We start from the raw sequence: 11,647 nt of genomic DNA, 5'->3' as shown, positions 1-11,647 counted from the left end.
TCGCACTGATGCTCCTTCCCCCCTTGCAGTGTCGCTTCTTCCCCCGTCCTCTCCCTCCTTCACCCTTGCGATGTTGCACCTCCTACTTGCCTGTTGCGCCTCCCCCCTGCGCTGTCCCTCCACCCTTCCCTGTGTACTGTTGCTCCTTCTGCCTTGGCTGTCGCTTCTTCTGCCTTGGCTGTCACTTTTTCTACCTTGCACTGTCGGTTCCTCCCCTTGCACTGTCGCTCCTTCCCCTTCTGCTATTGCTCCTAGCCCCTTGTGCTGTTTCGCCTCCCCCTTGTTCTATTGTACCTATCACTCCTTGCAATGTCCCTCCTCCACTGTTATGCTGTCCCTCGTCCCTCCTTTGCGCTGTTCCGCCTCACCCCATCGCAATGGCCCTCCTCCCCCTTTTGCACTGTCCCATTTGCGTTTTCCTACCTCCCCCTTCTGCTGTCTCTCTTCCCCCCCTTGCTCTGTTGCTCCTCTCCTTTGCACTGTCCCTCCACCCCAGCCCTTGCACTGAACGCTCCTTCTGCCCACCTTTGCGCTGTTGATCAGCCCCTCTTGTGCTATTGCTCTGCCCCCGCCCCATTGCCCTAGCACTCCTTCTGCCCATTTGCACTGTCACTCCTGCCTTCAAATGTAATACAATGCTCCTGCGTGTTGTTGCTGTCCGAGCTTTCATCTATTGGATTTTTTATTCTTCCTTGTTTTGCCATTTATTTCTTATTCCTCCCCCCACAGGGCTCCTCTCATCCCCCTGGCACTGTCCTTCAACCCCCCCCCCCCCCATGCTGTAATTCCTCATTCCCTCCCTCAATGCTAAATTGAAAATGCAATAAAGTACAAAGACAAAATGCCTGTTTTCTACACTTGGAAGACCCCTGCTCTCTGTACACTATGTTTCTCTCCGAGTAACATTTTACTCGTTCCTATCTTTATGTCCCTTCAAGTGCCCTTAGCACATCTTTCTGGCCTATCTTTCTGTGATCACCCCACCGAGCTAGTGTCAATGCTGTGGACTGTTTCAGATACACTCTGTGGCTGGGCAGCCTGTTTAGGGGAGAGGGAGGCAAACGTATATTTGGACTTTTGGTGTGTTGAGGGGGGCGGGGAGGAGGGGGTATGGGGAAATGTTCCATTGAGGTTGCGAGCACTATGAAGTGACGTCAATCCGCTAAAATGATTTTCCGTTCTTTCAACACCTGGATTACCAAACCTGGACGGGTCCAATTTGGATTGGTTGTCATTACACGTTAACTGCAGGGGGCTCTATAAAGCGGAGGGCTGGGCCCAGCCTTGCGACAGTCAGCCTTCGGACTGAGCAAAGACTGGTGGCTTGCATCTGAAAGGTAAGTGTACACGTGGGATTGGCGACTCTCCTACGTGCCTGCGGGTCTTTTATGTAGTGCAGTGTAGAGCCCGGTGCTGTCCTGCACAGACGATTCCCGCAGCTGCTATGCATTCCCCACTGCTGCGCATTCCCCCTGCTGCGCTTACCTTTACAACGACGGACAGAAGAAACCTGTTTAAGAATATTCCAGAACGTTTGTGAGGTTTGCTTTGACAGTAACAGTGGGAAGTAGAAGGATGCTTAAAATGGCCAGAGCAGAAAATAGGCAACCTCTTTTATCAAAAATAATGTAAACTGAAGGTCAGTTAGGGAGCGATCCAATCGTTTCTCGACAGAGTGGGCTTACACATTGTACAGTCGGCCCACGACGGGGCCCCCATAACCTAAACGAGATACATTTATTTTATTGGAGTGCCTTTGTGCGTTCCAGAAGATCTGGTCAAAGAGGAACTTTTATAGGATATCTTCATTGCATATTACACAAGTGGCGTAACACAAAATGTGGGGGCCTCCCTGCGAGCCATGCTAAGGCCCCCCACCAAAACTCAGCAACACACCAAGTACCGTGCCACACTCTGGGCCGACCAAGATTATCACGCTTGCACAATATGCGGTATGCCGTACACTGTACTAGGATAAATATGTGTTTTAATGCAATATGATATGATATGATAGTTTATTTGTATCGCGCTCATACATAAGTGTTTCAGAGCGCGACACAAGTGTTTCAGAGCGTGATACAGCACACTTTCTGAGAATAATTGGCTAAAAGGCCAGAGTGTTTGCAATTGTTTTGTAGGGCAACACCAATCCAATACATGCAAGTCACCAACAGTGCACAGGAACATTAATGCTTTCCTATTAAAAATGCCATGCCACTATGAAAACATGTCCCACTGACTGCACAATGAAGACCAGTGTAGACACGTACTAACATTACAGTAAAGCATTCCAGACCACATTTAGACATACCTAGACTGGTTGCACCAATATGCCAGTCGAAGTAATAATACTCATCAAGAAGAGAGCACACATTCAAACCCGGGTCTCTGTGGCCTCTAAGAACACAGCCAATCTCTTTAAAATCTGCAAGGAACTGGTCAATCCTGTTGCAGTCTCTACCTCTCCTGTTCCCTCCCAGGTTCTCTGTATGGCTCTTGCATCGCACTTCTCCGCTAAAACTCAGGACATCCTGTCCTCTATCTCCTCTTCCTCTCCCTCTTCCTCTCTCAGCCCCCCTTTGGCCATCACTACCTCTCCTCCTCCTCCTCCTTTCTCCTGTTTCTCTCTGACAACACCTGATGAGGTTTCTAGACAAGTCTGATCTATGAGAATGTCGTCCAAACAGGTGCTCCCCTGCTCCTCCAGAACCATCAAGGACCATATTGACACCCTCGCTCCAGCCTTGCCCGATTTCTGTAATCACTCTTTCACCACTGGAATGTTCCCCTCTCCCCTTAAGAATTCCCCTGTGCACCCACTCCTCAAGAAGCCGTCTGCGATCCTACCTGCCCGGCAAACTGTCGCCCAATCCCCATCACTCCTTTCCTGGGCAAACTCTTGGAAAAGCTGGCCATCTCCCAGCTTACTCTCCACACTCAATCTATCGGTTGTCTCCATGACCATCAGTCTGGCTTCAGAGCTGCCAGAAGCATGGAAACTGCTCCCCTGAACTCCCGTGAAGATTTGCTCTCTAACCTTGATTCCCACATTCTTTCTGTCCTAATCCTCCTTGATCTTTCTTTTACTATCGACACTGTCATCCTGATCAATCCACTACGTTAGTACCTGGGCATCACGAATCAGGCCCTGGAGTGGCTGACTTCCTTCCTCTTGGACAGCCCCTCCGCGGTCCAACTTGGTCCCTTTCTCTCCACCACCTCTCTCTCTCTCTCTACCTGTGGCGTTCCCCAGGGCTCTATCCTCTCACCCTGGTTTTTCAACCTCTACTTGGCCCCTTTAGCCCACCTGATCTTTACCTTCTCCTCTAACTTTCAGTGTTATGAGGATGACAATCAGCTTTCCTTCAGGCTCCCCTCCTCTCTCACTCATTGCTGACTGTCTATCCTCGATTCAGGGTTGGTGTGCCTCCAACAATTGCTGCCTTAATGCCAGTAAGACGGAGATCCTTCTCATTGGGACCCCTGACCCTGCTTTCCCTCTCTCACTCTGGCCGGCCATCTTGGGCCCTCTTCCCTCGCCTTCCTGCGAGGCAAAAAACCTTGGTGTCATCTTCAACGCCACGCTTCTCCAGGCAGAGAGTGGGGGGTAGATCACCCTCCTCAGCAGGTGCCTCCTTCAGGAATGGCCTCCCTGCCCCTCTTAAACCTGAGCGGACCACCTCAAGTTCCGGATGCAGCTCAAAACTTTCCTTTTCGCCTCTGCTTTCTCTCTCTCCCTCTCCTGCTGACCTACCTGACGTACCTGTCTGATGTACCGACTGGTTGCTTGGCTACCTTCAGAGTCGTACTGAGTCCAGGCTTTCTTGATCAGTCACCCTTGCACGGCCTCTGGGCCTACCACGCACTTCGGGGCTGTAACTGTAACACTACAGTCCCTGGTTCTCCTTGCACTACCCAGAGCCACGCTGCCCTGGCTGCACTTACTCAGCATTACTGCCCTGTTTTCCCCTCCCCTTTTCCTTGCATTCCCCCCTACCCCTCTCTTTCCCCTTGCATTTCTCATTCTTGCACTTGCACAATCCGAATGGCCTAGTAAGATCGCTTGTCTTGTCCTCCCTCTATTTTCCCTCCCTTGTCTTGTGGCACCTAGAAACACTTGTGCACAGGCGTGTTATAAATGATATACCATATCATTTTATCACAGATACCCAGAAACAATATACAATGCTGCAGTAAGAAACATCTAGACAGGCAGCAGCCAAATGCCATTCTAGCCAGGTAATTACACTTAGCAGTCAGAAAGGCGCAGTTAAAAAAAAGTCATACCAAACTGAGGAAGGACTAGACTGGCTGCACCAAAAGGCCTCTCTGGCCACTAATACCACATATCATACCTGCTTAGCCTTGACATGGACAACCATTATGATTTATCACACAATCCCACCTCCACACATCCCCTCTGCCTCCCACCCCCTACTCAAACCTCCGAAAGCAGCAAAAGCAGTTCCTTGGCCCAGAATTACCTTCATGTCCCTCTTCCTTGTCCCAGAGCTTACGTATGAGGCTCCTTGCCTTGCCTCATAGGGAAGTACTGGCATGAGGAAGAGTGGGTCTAGGAGTAATGAAGATTACAGGTAGCTAAATCAGGCATTACCTCTATGTACCTCTACCTCATCCCACTACTTGTGTATGATGCACAGTGCCTCATACATAAGTACTGCCTCATACACAAGTACAGGGACGAGGAAGAATAGGGCTAGGAGTAAAGACGATTACCAATAAGTAATCAAGACATTAAACACAAGTAGTGGCATAACAACATTGAGTTGGCTGTGCTTCAGGACTGCCACCCTGAAATTTTGGGCTATGTTGACTCAACATGGCTGACCTTCAGAGCAGTTGCCGGACAGAACAGGACACAGATGTTACATGGCACCTGGGTTTCGCTGTTAACAAGGGCCCAGCAATTACTAACATAAAGCATTTCACTATTAGTACCTGCATTCAAATGCCACATTTTTTAGGGAATTTAAATCGTGATGTGAGTTTAGTACTTGCATGCCAGGGCAGTGATTGGTTGCGTATATAGAGAACAAGAGACCGCTCATTCTCATAGCAGTCCATAAGTGGGTGCTTTCAGACTTAAAGGGGAGGGTTAACTGCTTGTAACATTGAAGCTGCACTAGAATAGTCTCATTAAAATGCGTAAAGAAGTTAGATGCCCCCACACAAATAAGTTTGCCCCTCCACCCACCACCCGTGAAGTTAGCGCCTCTCCCAACATTTGAAAGATTAGCCCCCCCAAAATGGTTTTGTTGCGCCCCTGTACACAAGCACACACACCATTCACCACATACACACACGCAGACCCAGCCATCCATACATTTAAGTGTGCACTCTTTCACCATACAGGCATACTCAGGCAGCCATCCATACATTTAAGTGTGCACCCGTTCACCATACAGCACACCCAAGCAGCCACCCGTACATTTGAGTGTGCACCCTTTCACCATAGAGGCACACATACCCAGGCCCTCATCCATACATTTAAGTGTGCACCCTTTCACCATGCACTCACACAGCCAGCCACCTATACATTTAGGTCTGCAACCTTTCACCATGCAGGTGCACTCAGGCAGCCACCCATACGTTTAACTGTGCACCCTTTCACCATAGACACACCCATGCACACCCAGCCACTCATACATCTGTGTGCACCATTTCACCATACACTCAGACAGGTAGCCACCTACACATGTATGTGTACACCCTTTCAAAATACACTCACACACGCACACGTCATGGGGTTGAGGGGAGCCCTATTACTTCATAAAGAAATTATTTCCGTTAAGGACCGAACCATAATGGAAATAATTTCTTTATGAAGGCAGAGTGACTTCAAAAATAAACTGTTTCTTTTTGAAGTCATAGGGCTCCCTCCAGCCCATGACATGGAGGCTTCCAGCCTGGGGTCTTCCATGTCATGGGGAGGGAGGCCTCTGACTTCTAAAAGAAAGTTACTTTTTGTAGTCACTCTGCCTTCATAAAGAAATCATTTCTGTTACAGAAATCATTTCTTTATGAATGCAGAGTGAATTAAAAAAGATTTTTTTTTAAAAAAAAACAATTTGAAAACTTTTCTTTCTTCATTTTTTTTTCTCCGAGTGGGCCCCCTCCCAGGAAATGTGCGAGTGCCACCCCTTCCCCCCTGCACTGCAGGGGCTGCGTGGGCCCCCGTTATGTCAGTGGTTGCTACTGTTTTACCCAAATGTTGCTCATTTTATTGAGTGTAAATGTGAAAGGCAGAAAGTATCCTGCCTGCCAGAATTCGAGCATAGACATGCAGGTTGCACACAAAACTCTGAAGATCTTTATGAATGTCTACCTAGCCCTTTTGCATTAAACTTATTCGGCAAAAGGAAATGTTGCTCTTCTACCAAGCAAGTCATTTGCACACAAAATGAATGCTGAGTGTGCTGGAACTGAGCTCTCAAATAATGTTCTGCAAGTCCTGCATTTTTGGTGGATACAGGGCTCCAAGCATGATGTGAGCATAAACAAGATGACTGGTTGATTATCTCACTCACAGCTGACATGGGACAATTTGAGATTAATTTCAAGGCATAGATAGATCCACAAGAACCCATATGATACAATCACCTTTTTGTAGTCATTGTTTTACACAGGCATGTAGCTTGTTGTTATGCATAATATTTGTAGTTCCTCAAAATAAATGCAGTCATCATTCATGGGTCATTTCATCAAGCTTGATAGATCCCCGCACCCTGTCCCCACAGGGCCATAGCAGCAGTTATGGGCCCAGAAGGCTCTGTTAAATACCCAAGCACAGTGGGGGGCGGTTAACAATGTGCATGTGCCCATAATGCCAGGTACGACCTGAGAGTGGGATTTTATAAGGCTCCTATAACCTGTGCCACTCATAAAAATATTAAATATGTATACTTAGTAATCCCTTAGCCAACTCACTGCAACTGCCCAATCAGCTTTAATACGCAGTGAATCATAGCCAATCACATGGCATTGGATGCAGGGGGGCCTGTGCTGTTGGTAACCCTGCAATGTAGAGTTCTCAGCAATCTGCAGGCTCTTAGAATACATCTATATGCTATCATTACGTTTTTTAGATCTACCCGGAGGGCTGTACCCGGAGTAATGTACCCTGAAAACAAAGTTAAGTTGGGCCACATCACGAGTTGGGCAGTATCCTCAGCGGTATTACCGCTGGGGCTATTAGCATTACCGTCAAACCCCCCGGTGCTATTAGCGCCGGATCACGGGTTTGGCGGAACAGTAAGTCCACCTTCCCCATTGGGTCCATTCAGGAATTCCCCATTTCCCATTGGGCCCAATGGGGAATTTGCAACGCTACTACCGCCAGCGGTATTAGCGCGGTAATAGCACCAAAAATCAGCAAAATCACGGCGGATTTGCCCCCAGCTCAGAGCTCGGGGTAAATCCTGCCAAACCCGTGATTTGGCAGACCCTTAAATGCTGCAGTAATAGCGTTATGTTCACATTTAAGGGTTACCGCCATACTCGTGATGACCCCCAAGGACTCGAGCGCAGCGAGGGCGTTTAACAAGGTCTTCAGGGCGAGGGTGTGGTCGATAAAGGTATTATGTTCCAATAATATTAGAAAATAAATGTTTTAAAGAAAAGTAAATCCGCCTGGTGTGGTTGTTGAGAACTAGCTAGTTCCTAGCAACCACATCTAAACGTGATGAGGAGGAGGGGCAAAGGTTAATTAGCATCCGGGCCCTGTCTGCCCAGTGCATCCCACTGAAGGCTGCAGCCAACAGGGGGCAGCCTCCCGTACCCCTACCCTAACAAGGTAAGTAGTGGGGAGAGTGGGTGGTATATTTCACATGCCAGGCTGCGTCTGTGAGGTGCGGCCCAGGCACGATGAGAGCGGCACTGGGAGAATGTCATGAGGGAGCACTGTGCCGAGAGGCATGCCATCAGTGCAGCAAGCCCTGGGACAATGACCCCCCATTGGCTAATCTTGTGGCTATATGGCATTTGAGAGCCATAGAGGCTTGTATAGCATGCAAATTGGCCAATGGGGAGTGCCACCTCGCTCCCCAGGATATAAAGGCTCTGAGAGTCCATAGAGTGTCGCATGAGAACACTCATTAAACATTCCAAGGTTTATCACCTGGATCTGACGGCCTGGGTATTGAATTATACAAGGAATACCACCAGGAATTGGTCCTGATGCTCTTGGGGTTATGGGAGGAAGACCGCCCCTCACATGATATGTCCTCCTATAGTTAATACGGATGTTAAAATATTCACTAAGCTCCTTGCGACTAGACTTCTCCACAACATGCCCCACTTGGTGCACCCGGATCAGTCTGGCTTCATTCCCATGCGGTCCACTGCACTGAACTTCTGCCGTCTGTTCAGAGCGATGGCTCAGGTAAGCCTTGAGGCAAAAGCAGTGGTAGCGACCCTAGAAGCCGAAAAGGCATTTGACTCGGTATCCTGGAAATATCAATTCTCGGTTATACACCGCTTTGGGATGGGCTCGTATTTCCTAACCTGTGTCCGACTCCTCTACAATACCTCGGGAGCAAAGGTCCTTACGAACCAAACCTTATCGGCAGTATTTCCCCTCGGCAGAGGTACTAGGCAAGGATGTCCCTTTTCCCCAAAACTCTTCGCCCTTACCATAGAACCCATGGCTGCCTTTGATCGACTGATACATGGAGACAGAGGGGTTAGGATACAAGGGTCCCCATTGATAATATCACTCTATGCTGACAACACTCTTTTGTACGACAGAGACCCGGAGAAAAATCTAGCACCCATAGGACAGGACATCCACGAATTTGCTCGGTACTCTGGATGTAAATTAAATGATTCTAAGTCTGAATTATTCCCTATCACCCCGCCACTGTACGCCCGTCAAATATCAGTGGGTCCAAATGGGCACCTGTCCGAGTCCGCTATCTGGGTAATATTGTGTCAAGAGAACGACAAACATTATATACAGACAACTACAAAAACTATATGCAGCACCTAACAGCAAAATTACTGATATGGGCAAAAATCCCCATCTCCCTCTATGGACGAAGAGCTATTTTGAAAATGGTAGTTCTCCCGAAGCTATTATACTTTTTAAGCAATATACCCATTTGGCCAGGTAGACCCTTTTTTAACAAACTCCAATCCTTGGTTACAACGTTTGTGTGGGGACCTGGGGTGGCGAGGATGAAGTGACAAACTGGCAGAGCCATACACAAGCGGTGGTCTCGCTGCATCCGACTCTGAGGTCTACTACCTGGCATCGCAGGCCCAATTTGCTAAACATTGTTATGAACCGGCGGACCCAGCCACACATATCCCTTTTGGGAGATATGCTGCATCCCCTACTGAACTATGATCTGTTATATTCGATACACGACACAAAAACACCTGTGTCTACGATTCGGTTAGCACCACTGTAATGCATGGTAAAAAATGTTTGGGAAAGTCAATCTAGAGACACCTTATGATCGAGAGGTCCCATTATGGTGCTTTCCCAGTATTTCTACCAAATAGGAGACACTGCAAAAAACATGGGACCCTGAAAAGCAACTAAAATTAGAAAACATGTGCCATGATTACGTTACCCAATCTGATTCTGTAGATACTATTGGAGGGGGACAGTTGAAACTGTTACTATACCATCGCATGACGGCGGCATTTAGCAAGAGATGTTCGACGACATTCCCATAGGAACCGGATACGCATGAATGTGTACGAGTCATCATGTCCAATGACGGCACAAGGATATGAATATCCAGACTATATGGACTGATACAATCATGTATCCCTTCCAAAAACTTGATTAAAGAAACTTGGGAAACAAATGTGAGAACTAAGTCAAGTTTTACAGCCTGTAGCAACTGATGGCGAGTTATTCTTAGTATTGTTGCTCATAAAATTGTGGAGTGGAGCTGCATAGATCTGTACTGGTTTGCTTTGAGACTTCTCAATGCTGGAAACTCAATTTAATACAAATAACTAGTACCATTGTTCTTGCGCTCCAATATCTAATAAATTCGAAGTTTAATCAATTTGAGTGTTAATGATAATCGTTATTCCATTGATTTCAATTTCTTGAATGTGTGCTCATTGATTTAGTAAATAATCCTCCAAAAACAATTCATTTTGAAATAATATATTTGTTATTTGTTTATTAGTCTTCTCATTTTCCCTCGGCACGTGTTTCCCCATTCATTTTAATGGTTCTTCAGGAGGGTTTTGTGTGCTAATTATTTGCACTAAAATATATAAGAACGAGAGACACAGGGCCTCATTACGACCCTGGAGGTAACCATGCAGCTTTTTGTGGCATGGCTACCCCCATTCTGGGTACCACGTCCGGTTTCCCTGAATGGGGAAATACCGGGCCATTCCGACCTTGAAGGGCCCAGTATTTCCCCATTTAACGAACCGGACCCGCTACATCCCGTTAATGACAAGCCCGTTGTTAGCATCTGGCCTGCTCGCGGGACCCGCTAAGGACGCCTGGTAAACTTAGCGGGTCCCACGAGCAGACCTCGTAATGAGGCGGTAGGGGGTTAACGGGGCCGGCAGCTCTACCAGCCCCGTTAACCCCCTACCGCATAGCTCTCAAATCACACGCTTTTGGCGGGTGTCACCCGCCTTGTAAACAGCCGATTCACCCGCCAAGCCTCCAGCCCGCCCATTCATTTCAATGGGCCTCTCACCCGCCAAAAATAAAATCGGGTGTTTTCACCCACCTTTGCGATACAAATGGTTGAGAGCCATGCTACCGGCAGGGTTGTAATGTGGCCCACCTTCTTGGCACCGTATCAACATAATTTAACATTTCTTGAAACAAGAACATTTGATAATTTTCAATTGTGCCATATTAAAAAATATATAAATGAACTTACATTTGTTTTCTCAATAGTAGAAGGTGCTTGTTTGTCTGTTCACTATTTGTTGGTATTTCCCTGATAATATCTTTTAATTTAAACTTCTGGGTCTCATTTGTATTCTCTGACTTTCTTTTTTCATAACATTTTGTCAACATTTTTAGTATGTTATATTTGTTTGCTAGGCACTCGTTTTTCAAAATAATGCCTAGTTTAGAAAAACTTTATTTTGTTATAGGAATCCATTTGTATTTCAATCTAGTCTAAAATAAAATGAAACATGTCATTTGTGAGCCTTTCTTACCTCGTTACGTTTTCGCTGTTCTTCCCTTTCGGTTGCGCTAAGTTTCAGCATCGGTATCGAGTCTGATTACTGATTCAAAATGGCTGCTGTTTATGCATTACGTCACAACGTCGGAGCGCGATTTACGTGCCCGTGTTGTCACGTTACGGCATCCATTTGGATTGGGATGCCGATGTGCAAAAGTGATTTGTCTTTTACAGAATTGGAAAACTAACTTTCAAACCTTTAAATCTTGTTCAAAATGGAATTTGCCAATTTATTTGTTTATGGAATCCCATAATTTAAAAGAAAATTAATCCATGATTTTGTATATTGAGAAAAATGAATTTGATGTATAAACAGATTAACAATACATGACATACAGTGTTTCAGCACAAATTAATGACATTGTAATGGGAAGCTATGATTAATGCACAAACATTACAATATGTAAGTTCAAAATGGTGAACATAATAAAAAGAAAATTAGTGAT

General features: G+C 46.6%; 1 protein-coding gene across 1 annotated transcript in view; it reads left to right on the top strand.

Annotated features, from left to right (window-relative positions):
• Positions 1–1,254: 1,254 nt before the first annotated feature.
• Positions 1,255–11,647, top strand: part of LOC138577415 (serum amyloid P-component-like) — a 40,666-nt gene continuing 30,273 nt past the window's right edge. The window contains exon 1 of the mRNA XM_069649625.1: positions 1,255–1,337. The gene's annotated coding sequence lies outside the window, so the exon portion shown is untranslated. The remainder of the gene's footprint in view (positions 1,338–11,647) is intronic.

The sequence above is a fragment of the Ambystoma mexicanum genome, chromosome 1p (assembly GCF_040938575.1).
Source record: "Ambystoma mexicanum isolate Mex_15411 chromosome 1p, UKY_AmexF1_1, whole genome shotgun sequence".
In the NCBI taxonomy this organism is placed as follows: Eukaryota; Metazoa; Chordata; class Amphibia; order Caudata; family Ambystomatidae; genus Ambystoma; species Ambystoma mexicanum.
This window is presented reverse-complemented; position numbering and strand designations above follow the sequence as displayed.